This window comes from Lissotriton helveticus, chromosome 2_1, assembly GCF_964261635.1.
Source record: "Lissotriton helveticus chromosome 2_1, aLisHel1.1, whole genome shotgun sequence".
NCBI classification, from domain to species: domain Eukaryota; kingdom Metazoa; phylum Chordata; class Amphibia; order Caudata; family Salamandridae; genus Lissotriton; species Lissotriton helveticus.
In genome coordinates, this window is record NC_136059.1 from 301,657,357 (window position 1) to 301,671,309 (window position 13,953).

The window sequence follows — 13,953 nt, forward strand, 5'->3', positions numbered from 1 at the left end:
GGTCAGCCGGAACAAATTTTGCAATTTTCTTTAACATTTTTTTTTTTATCTTAGAAGAGGTAATTTGATCTTTATATTTTAGTTAAATGTCAAGCATAAAGCCTAGATTGTTTTTACTTTGGGCATTGGCTTGGCAGCTATACCCAGGTACGATGGCCACCAGAGAGGAGCCCAAATGGCCGGATTGCTCCCGAATTGGATGTCTTTTGTTTTAGAAGAATTAAGCCTTAGACAGTGGTTGGCCATCCAATTGCTCACTGACTCCATGCAGTTATTAACCGTGGCACCAGCAGCACGTACATCATTAGCCAGTGACACTATGATCTGAGTGTCGTCTACTTAAGATGCCGATGACAACCCAAAAGATTTAATCCGAGCCACATAATTAGCCAGTGACACTATGATCTGAGTGTCGTCTACTTAAGATGCCGATGACAACCCAAAAGATTTAATCAGAGCCACAAGTGAGGTGACAGATTTAATAAGGTGGGGGAACAGGGACAATCCCTGAGGAACCCCACACAAGAGAAAAAAAAAACCTGAAACAAAGTCACCAAGGGATACCACTTGGAACCGTCCTGAGAGGAATGATTTAAGCAGAGTCAATGCCAGGTCTGTTATCTCTAATTCCTTCATATGGTCGATCAGTAGTACATGGTTGACCGTATCGAAGGCTGCAGAGCGATCCAACAGAATCAAAACTGCATTGCCTCTGCGGTAGAGAGATGAACGAATTTCCTCTGTGGCTGTAAGCAGTGCAGATTCAGTGGTATGATCTGTCCTGTAGCCAAACCGCGAGGTGTCCAAGAGATGGTTGTCCTCCAAATAGGAGGAAAGTTGATGGTTCATGACTTTTTCAACTACTTTCACCGGAAAAGGGCGTCTAGCAATAGTTTGATAGTTGTTAGGATCAAGAGGATTGAGCCTATATATAGAAGTAGTGATTCTGCTTTCCAGGTAATAGGAAAAACGCCAGTATCAAACATAGATGAGAAGACCGTAAAAATGTATTGTGCAATGACTTCAGAAGCCATACGAATAATCTTGGGGAGGGCACGGGTCAGCAGGGGATGCAGCTTTCAGCTGTTAGAGGAGTTCAATAATCTGCGATACTGAAGGGGCGTTGAAGTGCTTGATGCAAATTAGATTGGGACTAGAATGGGGTACTCCCATTGAATCGTTATGGTTCGTAAAATCCTTGAAAATATTGAGCACATTATCCTGGAACATGCTAGCTAAAGAATTGCAAAAACCTTGATTGAGATATGCTGTGTCTGTTCGTCTAATAGTGGTCAGTTGTTTTATGGTCTGAAACAAAGTTTCATCTAGCAAGTTCTGCCAATCGCCCGATTTAACTTGGACAATCTTTTTAGAAAGCTGGCACCAGACAAATAGTCAAACTGGGGATGAAAGGGTTCTCGACAGTCTTCTCCAGCCGTTCATTATCCTAGTCTCACGGTAGAGGAGGTTAGATCAGGTGGTTTCTGTCAATATACGTTATTTGACAAGTCCAGACCCAACTCTTAGACTTCTAACAAATAATTGAGGGCCGACAACCCAAGCCCAAATTGGTTGGCAAACTTGGCATAAATTAGCATGGTGTCACCCTGCTTATCATTTGACTTTGTCAGAACCATAGACCTCTCTAACATACAGAGGCAATCCTCTCCTCAAGGAACTTTCCAGCATCACAGTGGCACTCTGAAAGTCAGCCTATATGCTGCAGCACATTTGAAAATAGACTTGATGAAGTTTGACAGTACCACCCAACATTAAAAGAACTGCACTGCCGAATAACAGTCAACCTTCCTCCAAATGCATTGTATAAGGCTATCAGCGAGACACCACAATACAAGTAGCCAAGTCATCACCAGACTAGAAGCAAATATATATCAAAAAGGAAACAGAAAGCTGGAATTCTCCATTAATTAATGGAACTACATCTAGATGCTCTTAATCTCCCTGCAATCTAAAGGGACTGAAGACAAGGCTCTCCAGAAACTCCTACCTTCCTACTCCTACATACTCAGCAAAAAAAAGCCCGTCTCATTATAAACTAGGAATTACTGGATTGATGACTTCATGTTCATCTCCTGGGGTCCGACTCCACTAACACCATTACACACCAACCATAGCCATGACACTTCTACTATGGTTCCAGTGTTGGCAAGACAGATTGGCAAATAGGATATCACCATCAGAGAGATAGAAGGGAATCACCATCAGAGAGATAGAAAGAAGTCTCTCAAAATTACGAAGTGACAAGAATAAGAGACCTGTGGACTTTGAGTCTCCAACTTGAGGAGATGTTTTCCGCACTGAAGCTTTCCTACCAACACCGGCTGTTCATTCAGCCCTCTCCACCCGATGGAAAGCACTAAATATATATAATACAATATATTTCCAACAGTCAATCAATCAGTGACACTTGTAAAGCGCGCTACATACCCGTAGGGTCTCAAGGCGCTGGGGGCGGGGGGGTGCCGCTACTGCTCGAACAGCCAGGTCTTCAGCTTCTTCCTGAAGGAGAGGTGGTCTTGGGTCAGGCGCAGGTCGGTCGGGAGGGAGTTCCAGGTCTTGGCGGCCAGGTAGGAGAAGGACCTTCCTCCTGTAGTCGTTTTTCGGATGCGGGGGACGGCGGCGAGGGCGTGGTTGGCTGATCGGAGGTGGCGTTTGGGAGCGTAGAAGTTGACTCGGCTGTTGAGGTAGCTCGGGCCTTGGGCGTGTAGGGCTTTGTGTGCGTGGGTGAGTAGGCGGAAGGTGATTCTTTTGTTGACGGGGAGCCAGTGAAGGTCTCTCAGATGTCCGGAGATGTGGCTGGTTCGCGGGATGTCGAGGATGAGTCTGGCTGAGGCGTTCTGGATCCGCTGGAGTCTCTTCTGGAGCTTGGCGGTGGTACCGGCGTAGAGGGCGTTGCCGTAGTCCAGTCGGCTGGTAACGAGGGCCTGGGTGACGGTCTTCCTGGTCTCGGTGGGGATCCACCAGAAGATCTTCCGTAGCATGCGTAGGATGTTGAAGCACGCCGAGGAGACGCTGTTGACTTGCCTGGTCATGGAGAGGGAGGAGTCCAGGATGAAGCCCAGGTTGCGTGCATGGTCTGTCGGTTTGGGTGCGGTGCCCAGGGTGGGAGGCCACCAGGAGTCGTCCCAGGCGGAGGGTGAGGAGCCCAGGATGAGGACCTCCGTCTTGTCAGAGTTCAGTTTCAGGCGGCTGGTCGTCATCCACTCGGCTACCTCTTTCATCCCTTCGTGCAGGTTGGCTCTGGCGGCGGCGGGGTCGTTGGTCAGGGAGAGGATCAGCTGGGTGTCGTCGGCGTAGGAGATTATGCTGAGGTTGTGTTTGCGTACGATGGCCGCGAGGGGGCTCATGTAGACGTTGAAGAGGGTGGGGCTCAGAGATGATCCTTGGGGGACGCCGCAGATGACTTTGGAGGTCTCTGACTTGTACGGTGGTAGGCGGACTCTCTGTGTTCTTCCGTCGAGGAAGGAGATGATCCATTCCAGCGCCTTGTCCTGGATTCCGATGTTGCTGAGGCGCCGTACTAGGGTGCGGTGGCAGACCGTGTCGAATGCCGCGGAGAGGTCTAGGAGGATGAGGGCCGCTGTTTCTCCATTGTCCATCAGGGCTCGGATGTCATCGTGGCGGCGATGAGGGCGGTCTCGGTGCTGTGGTTGGCTCGGAAGCCGGACTGTGAGGGGTCAAGGGATCCGTTCGTCTCGAGGAAGGCGGCCATCTGCTTGTTGACGGTCTTCTCGATGACTTTGGCTGGAAATGGGAGGAGCGAGATGGGGCGGTAATTCTTGAGGTCGGTGGGGTCCGCTGTTGGTTTCTTGAGTAGAGCGCTGAGTTCGGCGTGTTTCCAGCTCTCAGGGAAGATGGTGGTGTCGAAGGATGTGTTGATGATGTCTCGCAGGTGGGGTGCGATGACAGCGTCGGCCTTGTTGAAGACGTGGTGAGGGCAGGGGTCGGTTGGTGATCCGGAGTGGATGGAGTTCATCGTGCGGATGGTGTCTTCGGTGCTGATCGGGGTCCAGGCGTGGAGGGTGGTGGTGGGGGGTGGTTGCTCGGTCATGGTGTGCATTGGTTGGTTGTTGAAGCTGTTGTGTATGTCCGCGATCTTGTTGTGGAAGTATGAAGCGAGGGAGTTGCAGAGGTCTTGCGATGGGGTGATGTCGTTGTTTCCTGCGCTGGGGTTGGAGAGCTCTTTCACGATGTTGAAGAGTTCCTTGCAGTTGTGTGCGTTGTTGTCCAGCCGGTCCTTGAATGCTGTTTTCTTGGCGGCGCGGATCAGCTGGTGGTGTTTCCGGGTGGCAAGTTTGAAGGAGGTCCTGTTGTCCGGTGTCGGTTCCCTTCTCCAGACTTTCTCGAGGGCTCGGCAATTCTTCTTGGAGCTCTTGAGTTCGTCGGTGAACCATGGGGCCTTCTTGCTGCCGGGTCTGCTAGGCGGGGTCCTCAGTGGGGCGAGTTCGTCCGCGCAGTTGCTGATCCACTTCGTGAGGTTGTCGGCGGCCTGGCTGGGGTTCGCTGAGCTGGCAGGGGGGTGCTGGCTCAGGGAGGTGGCGAGCTTGTCTGCTGTGATCTTGTTCCAGCTTCTGCGGGCGGCCTGTTGCTGGTGTTGGTGGCTCGTCGTTCTCTTGAAGGTGAAGTGGACGCAGCTGTGGTCCGTCCATTGAAGCTCTGTGGCGTGGCTGAAGTCGATGTCTGGGCTGGAGGAGAAGACTGCGTCGAGTGTGTGTCCGGCGAGGTGGGTGGGGGTGGACACCAGTTGCTTGAGTCCCAGGTTGGCGAGGTTGTCGAGCAGGGTGCTGGTGTTGCGGTCGCTGTTGTTCTCCAGATGGAAGTTGAGGTCTCCCAGGAGGATGTAGTCAGCGGAGGGGAGGGCATGCGGGCTGACGAAGTCGGCGATGTCCTCGCTGAATTGCGTGCGTGGTCCAGGGGGTCGGTAGATCAGGGTGCCTCTGAGGGTGGTGTTCGGGTTGGTGTGGATCTGGAAATGCAGGTGTTCGGCGCTGGTCAGGGTGTTGTCGGTGCTGGTCGTGAGACGGATGGTGCTCCTGTGGACGATGGCGATGCCTCCTCCCATCTGGTTGGCGTTTCGGTCCCTCCGGACGATCTTGTAGCCCTCTGGGATAGCGATGGCGATGTCGGGAGCTGAAGAGGCGTTCATCCAGGTCTCCGTGAGGAAGGCAACGTCCGGGGCTGTGGCGTCTAGGAGGTTCCAGAGTTCGATGGCGTGTCTGTGGACGGAGCGGGTGTTGAGCAGGATGCACTTGAGGTGGGTGCTGCTGGTGTTCGACTTGGCGGGTGCTGGTGCGAGGCTGGTCCGGATGCAGGTGAACTTGCAGGCGTGGCAGCTGAAAGGTCCGTGGGTACGTCGTGGAGTGGCTTGATGGCATTCTGGGAGTCGGCCGGTGTTGAGAGCGGTGAGGGTGGCGGCGGAGTACGACAGGCGGGTCGGTCGGGGTCTACGTGGGCCAGGGGTCCTGGCGCTGGTCGCGATCCGGTCGCGGACGGGCGCAGACGGGCTTACCTTTGGCGCGCCTTCGGCGCACAATCGGCGCACCCGCTGCGCGTGGCCGCTGCGCGTTCGCACGGTCGCCATTTAAGGCGAAGTGCGCGGGTGGGCAGAGCAGCTGGGAGGCGGGGAGGGTACAGAATAGAAAAAGGGGCGGGGAAAAGCGGCGGTGGCGGGAAGGGAGGGCGGCGAGGTAGGCGGACAACAAGGAAGGAAAAAAAACACGGGCAAAAAGAAATTGACCACGACAGGCACAAAGTATTGACAAAACAAGGGAAAATGAAATTAAACAAAACAGGCACAAATTATCAACAAAACAAGTCAAAAACAATCTCTGCAGCGGAGGCAGCCGGCAACCGGCAAACGAGGCAGCAGCGAGGCAGAGGGCAGGCAAGGGGCACACGCAGCAGCTGGTGGCCGTGCGGCGCGGGGGTGTCCCACAAGTGGTTAGAAACAATGCACATTACTTACCGCCATCTCCAAACTCCCATCTAACCTCTCACCTTACGCCTCTGTATTGGCCTAAGACAAAGGGTGAAAGGAATAGAAGTACTAACTTGTTCACCAAGGAGATGGAAAAGACTAATTTCAGGATACAATTAAAAGGTGTGCTAAAGGAAATGAATACTGCAGAAACTCGTGATACTTTTCTGATGGAGGCTAGAGGAGTCTATGTTACATCAATGGGGACAGAAAACGCAGAGGGCAAAGTATTGTCCTGTAAGTCTGATATAACATAAGAGAGCCTTCTATGGACATAAATGATCTAGCAATAGGCCTGTTAGAGTAACCCCGCCATAGCAAGACAAAACAAGCAGTGGTAGGAGAAAAACAAGCCCACAGAGTGCCCCCACTCCTTCCTCCAATAAGTGTGCCTGCAGAAATAGAGAAGGACGTGCTGAACAGCCCCTGACTGTGCGTTTTTGGTCCTGAATTTCCCTGTTTCTATTAATAAAGAACTCAGTGAGGTTGGTGCATGTGTTTTTTTAAACCCAAAAAACATAAATGAGCAGTTAGTGCTCTGAGCCATAGAAGGTAAGCGCATGTGATCTCAGAGAGCTCTGAAGATATACACCAATCTGAACAAGCCCTGGCTCTAGCCTAACCCCTCCTCCAGTTAACAGCCTGCCGAGCCCAAGGGAGGATACAAAGACAACAACAAGATAAACAGTCACTCAAAAAAGATTGCATGAGTAAAGTACAAATGTCACCACATAAGTGCGTGTAGTCGTAAATTAAAAAATAATTACAATCCAAAAATAAGCAGAGGCAAACATAAAATCAGTGAATACAAAAAACAAAAAGAGTAAGACCACATATAACAGAGGCAGTTTCCATGGGAGGTTCCAAAACTCCAAAAGGAGGGACTAATTAAGCAATTTACCAAACAAAAGCAGGCATTTTCGATGGGCACTAACAGGAACCAATCAAAAAGTTGGGAGGTGCTTGAAACCCACATTGTAAATACAGCATGTTTATTAGAGATAGAGCATGCATTACCTGGGCGAAGCCTAAAAAACAAGTGGCTGTCCACCTCTCATTAATTCCGGGGGTCTGACATTCCCTGCTAATGTCCGTACCTTGAGGCCAGGAAATCTCACAAAAGAGGGTCTCCGCTCTTTATCATGCCTATCGCCCTACCACAGCGGTCTCCAAGCATTCAATATCAGGCCTGTGATCTCCAACCAGTTGCGGCTTTTTAATATCAGTCTACTTTGCATGTGGGTGCTTGCAGCCTAACATTTACGAGAGCAGTAAACGTCCTGGTGCCTGTGGACTCGTGTTCACAATAATACATATAAATGTGCTTTTGCTTGCAGTGTAGCATTTAGATTGGGAGATTTACAGATTCTGGTACTTGTTGCCTAGAATTTACAACTGAAGCAGTACATGTAGCCTAGCATTTAGAATGAGGTACATAAATGCACAAGACCCAGAGCTCCAGGTGAGGTGAGCTAAAAAGCTAAGGATAGGTTAACATATCTCACTTCACGTGAAAGCTCTGCACTAGGTATCCAAAGCTTTCAATTTATGTTTTTTCTAATCACAGATTACAAGAAACATAAAAAATATTAGCCTCTCATCATAACATATCCTTAAAAATAACATCAGCATTTTCAAGCTCCCAAATGCCAACATCAGGCCTAAATGCCACGAATGGTTGAAACGTCTCACATCAGAAACAGAACCCACAAGAAACCACTCAAAACTCTAGTTTGCCCCTAAAAACAGCACGTATTTGATGAAGAACAGACACATGAATGGATATCTTCCGAGCTCTTCAAAATGTGAGACAGATATTTAGTAAAGAACAACCATGCTTTGGAGGACAATAAGATTTGAATGTTTCGATAGCAAGAGGCACTTAAAACACATTCATAGTAGGACGGACCTGCTGACAGAAATTACCTTATTGCAAGCAAGAGCCATGATGGGAGCTGGATTAATATATTTCAATAGCACGAGGCATTTATCGATAGCCATTATGTACGCATGGCGAGACCGTATGTCAGATAGTAATTGACAATTTATCAATCGACAGTCCGAGTTGAGCCATCGAGAGAGCACATGTCAGGTCAGCACTGGACATCAATGAGCAGCCATTAGTCGAGTGATCTCGAGATTTTAGGTCAGATTCAGGACATCACTAGACATGTAGCTACAGAAGCTATGACGTGGGATGTATGAGAGCTTCTCCAGGATCCTCTTGATATTTCTTTTTTTGAGTTTTATATAGGGCGAACTAGACCCGAAGATATCGGATATCTGAGCGCTTTACATCGCACCAGTTTCGTTACACAAGGACACATTCATTTTTGTTAGGCACAGGGAGATTAAGTGATTTTCACAGAATCACAGGATGCTGAGCGTCGTTGCGGAGACTCAAACCTGGTTCCACAGCATCTACGTCGACCGCTCTAGCTGTAAGGCTACATCCTCTCCCCAATAGTTACAGGCATACAGCAAAGAGCCAAAGGTATGGGGCACCCAGAGAGTTACTTGAGAAACTGTTGACTTATTCTAATTATTATATGATAATTGTTTTAACAGAACACTAATCTTGTTAGATGTTCTCAAAGTCAATTAATGCGGACAAACTGAGCCCTGAAGTAGCTCAAGGATCAACTTTGAAATATGTGCTTCATGAATTCTAGGAAACCGGGCTTGTTGTTCTTTGTAATTACTTTAGAAAAGTATTGTCCTAATGATTCCAAGTAACTCCCAAATGCTTATTTATTTTATCAGACAAACTGGTGACTCATGAGAGGTGCTACAACGCCCTTTGGGCCTTGCTGGCACCAATATAAAAAATATTTTTCCAAAACAAAACCCACACACACACACAATATCAGTTGATTCTGGCGTTATTGATACTGGGCATTTAACTAAAAAAAGACCATATGGAATAAAATACTCCCTGCAGTGCATTATGTGGATATAGGAAGTCACTGAAGGGTTCCATGACCATTTAGAGTAAAGAGGATGAAGGCAGAGTTCCTTTATAAGGTTATGCAACTCCAAGGGGACTTGCAATATCCTCTTGTATTGCAGGGGGTACTTTATTCCTTATAATATGTCGTCCCACCAACACCTTTCCAACACACCTCTTAAATACTTGGTGCGTAGCCCCTTTAAATTAAAGAGAACATGTTTGCAAACATTAAGAATGAAAACAGAATCTCTAGGACACAAGAGATGTTTTAAGGCATGGGCAAAGTGAGCCCTGGCCCAGGGCCCCAGCCTTTTAGGGGGGTCCTCTGATACAGCCAGATCTGTTCTGCAGAGTCTTTCCCCAAATGCCTTGAATAATTCTTGAACAGGCCTTTCTACTTTAACCCCTTCCCTGTGCCGCCAATTCCGCCGCGACGCGGGTGGCTGGGGGGTGGGCGTGGCGCTTCGGTGCTCATCACGGCTCCACGCCGTCATGAGTCACGGGTGGCGAGTGCTCATGACGGCGTGGTGCCATCTTGACCCCGCCCACTCATTAATTAGCCCGCACAGGCGGGGATTTAGTGCCGCATGGGCGGATCGGCATGACGGCTCCACGCCATCATGAGCACACGCCTACCATGACTCATGACGGCGTGGAGCAGTCATGAGCACCCAAGGGGTTAATTTACTGTTTAATGTGGGTAATGTGTGAGAATCTATTACAGACATTTTGCAGTAAAATGTGTTTATGTTTCATGCAACAGCCATAAAACAGGCTTTTTTTTACATCAAAACAGGACCTCAATATGAGAAATGGGAGGATGCCACAGATTATTTTCTGTAACAGTGATCTGCTCCTGTGTTACAATATTGAAAGCACGTGCGACTTCCCCTGAATATTAGTTGTAAACACATTTAGAAGAGTGTGTCTGTACACTGAAAGTGACCTGGCAAAAGAGGGCATGGCATGAAAGAGCTGAAACTGAATCACAAATTCAAAGCGGTTCCTATCCCCACCCACCTCCCAAAAAAAATACGTATGGCCCAGGGCCCCCAAAATCCGAAAGATGTCCCTGCTAGTGCAAAACTGTTAGCTATTTGTTGAAAAACAATATTAGAATCAGTTTAATACAAGTCAGATATTAAAATAACACAGTGACTCAGAATGTGTAGAACCATGCAGAACGATTCCAACAAAAATAAGCATATAGCCCTTCCTGCTTGTCACGGTACAGCTACAAAACAAAGCAGATGTAAGAAGCGCCTCGTTTCATTTTTGTTCTTTAAACAACTTCTTTAATTATGCTCCGTAACATGATGACCTGGCTTCCCCCTCACTGGCTCTGGCAGCAGGCATTGAGATGTCAAAACTCAAATGTAATAAGTTATTACAGCTGAGTTCTCAAGTCATTTCTTTATAGTAGGCTACTGGGTGTGTCACAAGTCGCCTATTTAGAAACTGTGTTTTCAGGTTATACAGGGATTGCAGAATCCCATGTATTATAGTAAGAATATAGGACACGTATTAGCTTGGGTACCATGTCTGAGCTTGCTCTTGTTAACAAAGGATATTTAGCAAATAGAAACCGTGGTTCAGGGCACCGTGAGAACTCGGGTAGCATGGAGATTTAGCAAAGAAGAGCCATGGTACAGGGCACCATGGGGGCTCGGGTAGCTGTGCCAGCGATCAATGGGCATTTAACAAATACAAGTGGGGATAACTTAAGAGCTTGGATAGCTGCACGAGATAACGGTAGACAGTTATTAAACAACAGCCGCGACACATTACGCCCTTGAGAGCCCGGATACCATTCTCTGATGGTAATGTACATTTAAGAAACACAAAACATAAAATGTGACACTTGAGAGCAAGGGTAAAGCAGTGCATACTTTGTAAACAAATAAGTGCCGGGCCTTCGTGTGGAGACCACTGCAGTTTGCACCACACATTGCTAGTGCCAGCGCTGCCAATAACAGAACGTTCACAACTAAGTGCAGGTGCCTAGCACCGGCTCAAAATAAGCACTGGGGTAACGTCACGTGTCCGCAATAATAATGTAAAATCATAGAAAAAGGCCATGATACACGGCAGCTCGTATCTCGTTTGTGATATAAATGTATAATTGTCAAACGGCAGCCAGGGTACAGGGCACCTCGAGAGCTCGGGCAGCTGTGCAGGAGAACAAGGGGCACTTACCAGCCGTGAATATGATGCCTCGAGAACCCGGGTACCGGGTCCCTGTTCACAATGGGCATTTAGCAAACAAAAATCGAGATACATGGCACCAACAGAACTCGGGTGGCATGTTCCTGTCAATACCAGCCATTTAATAATTAATAGTCACTGTATAAGGCAACACTGTAGTGAAAACAGGGTCAAATGAACTTTGTTGGGTGAACGGATATGGGTTGACATGAAGAGCCAATAAGAAATAGAAGGGGGTTCCCCGAGACTAATAAATGATATAGGCAGGAACGGGAGGGGAAGACACAATCAAAAATAGAAAGAAACACCCTGCCTAGAATGATGAATACTGGTCCCAGATGGGATCCATTAGAAGTTAGGGGGGAGCAACGAATGACCAGGGCCAGAGAGGCGAATAGACCACACTTTTTATAAGAAAAAAATATATTTTTTAATTATTGTTGTTTAGTTTAATTTAGTGCAATAAATCACATTAGCAAAGATAATCAACGAATACAATTACATAAAATCATTCACATTTGATCATATCGTGAACGGAAATGCATACATAGGTAAGTGTAAATAAAAAAATGCAGTGTTCCACTCACTCCAGGGAATGGGATGGGGGGCTCAACAGACGCTCATATTCAAAAAATCATTCATACTCTAATACATTCTGTCATTTCATACATGTGTGTTGGGTTGGGCCTGCAACAAACAAAAGATGGAATGATGGTTGCATAGACGCAGGTACAATTTAAGGAAGGCGAGAAGATGGAATATAGTGACCGTTCCTGGTGGTAAATGCCGTAATGACGTCCTGTCATTACGGCATTTACCACCAGGAACGGCCACTATATTCCATCTTCTCGCCTTCCTTAAATTGTACCTGCGTCCATGCAACCATCTTTGCTAATGTGATTTATTGCACTAAATTAAACTAAACAACAATAATTAAAAAATATATTTTTTTCTTATAAAAAGTGTGGTCTATTCGCCTCTCTGGCCCTGGTCATTCGTTGCTCCCCCTAACTTCTAATGGATCCCATCTGGGACCAGTATTCATCATTCTAGGCAGGGTGTTTCTTTCTATTTTTGATTGACATGAAGAGCCATCTACCATCCAACAGCAAACGTGACTCAAAGCAAAAAAAAAGCGGCACATCAAAAAATAGGTGTAACAAACGAACATTAAAAACAAATATTAATAGGTTTCGCAAAAAAAAGCCGTTCCTTTGTTTACAATTTTATTTTCTTAAAAGCATTTCGAAGCAGTAAAGAAATATGGAGAATTGGGGGATGAAAGACTCGGAAAAAAAGGTTAGGAGGGGCCTTTGAGTTAGGGAGTAGAAAGGGTCTGCGAACACAGCAATTACAATTATGCAGTCTAAAACGGGGGGAGTGGGGAAAGGGACAGTTACAGCGGTCAAGCAGCAAAGGGTCGTTTGGCAGAGGGGATGAAAGCCCCCGCTGCCCAGGTGCGGAGGCTGCCCACTGCCGGGCGAGGAGCCCGCCCCGGAAGAGAGCTCCGTGGGAAGCCGAGCAGATGATGGTCCCTTACCTCTCGGGCGCACGATGGGGGGCTCAGCTGCTGCCCCCCTCCAACTCCCTCTCCCGCGGTCGGCGCCTCTACCTGACGAAAGTTCTTTTCATCCCCCCAAAAAGTCCAAGGCGGACACAAAAGCTCCGGGAACACACCTGCCCACTTCACTCCATGCCGCGCGAATGGTTCCTCCCCTCGGCAGCCGTGTCACTCCCTCGCCCAACTAGTTAGGCAACTTTCGGCTGCTCCCTGCCTGGTGCGCTCACCTCACTCCCGGAACACGGGGGAGGGACAAAGAAGAAAGACCACAGCTCTACCTGAGCCCCACCGGGAAAAGAACCAGACCAGGTCATGTGACCCTCCCACGGCCAGAGGGCGAGGTCAGCGTGGGGGATTCCCTACCCCCAGCCCTCCCTCCACCTGGCACACCCACCTCCCCTTACATCCCGGCGACTGGATTTGAATAGCTCAGGTTACCCTATTAGACAGGCGCACGCAGAGGAAACAAACACGTCGGTAAAAACACCAGCACTAGTACAAAACACGCAATGAAGTACAAGAAGAGGGTGCAGGCGCCTCCTTCAATTTCAGGATCTTTTGTGCTAATGATGCGTCCCAGTATCGGGTCCAGGTAGCTTTAAAGAGCAGGCTGGGGGGGGAAAGAACCCGGCTGTAGTCATTACACATTCAAAGCACAACAACAGGCGCCCACATATCTGCAGAGAAACAACATGAAGCACTTTAACAGTGTTTTATTTATGTATGCGTTTTTACATAGCGCGAACTTTACCTGAAAGTGTCAGAACGCTTTACAATAGAAGCAGTTGCATTACATATAAGTGAGGGGGCCCAAAGCTTTTCTTAAAAGTCCACTACTGGCTTAACCGAATGCAGCCGGATTCCTAATCGTAAAGCTGCCTACTATAAGTAAGGGTTCTACCCCATGCTTTCTCTTCCATCACCCTACACCTGCTCTTTATTTTGCAGTCTCCTTTTCCCGCCATGCATTTTCCCTTTGTCACTGTTTTCTTATCTTTCTCTTCGATTTTCTTTTTCCCGTTTCTACCCTTCTCTTGTTATGGGTTAAAGTCTGATGAGGAAAATTAAGGACCAGTCCACAAAAATGAGCGCCAGTGCCCAACAGCTGCTTAAGTTAAGCACTCCGTCGAAAGAGAACAAGATGACGCAATTGCAATGTGTGGACAATGCCAATACGTACAGTTGCTGACTACTTGTTGATCTTCTTGTCATACTCATTTACTTGCTTCTTATTGGATG

The 13,953-nt window shown here is 47.9% G+C and overlaps 1 protein-coding gene across 3 annotated transcripts in view; it reads right to left on the minus strand.

Annotated features, from left to right (window-relative positions):
• Window positions 1–13,016, minus strand: part of ATP8B1 (ATPase phospholipid transporting 8B1) — a 557,465-nt gene extending 544,449 nt beyond the window's left edge. Inside the window, exon 1 of one of the 3 annotated variants that reach the window (XM_078674864.1) lies at window positions 12,831–13,016. The gene's annotated coding sequence lies outside the window, so the exon portion shown is untranslated. Of the gene's footprint in view, window positions 1–12,693 lie in introns of all 3 variants that reach the window. The other 2 variants (XM_078674865.1, XM_078674863.1) reach the window with 2 other exon arrangements.
• Window positions 13,017–13,953: the final 937 nt, after the last annotated feature.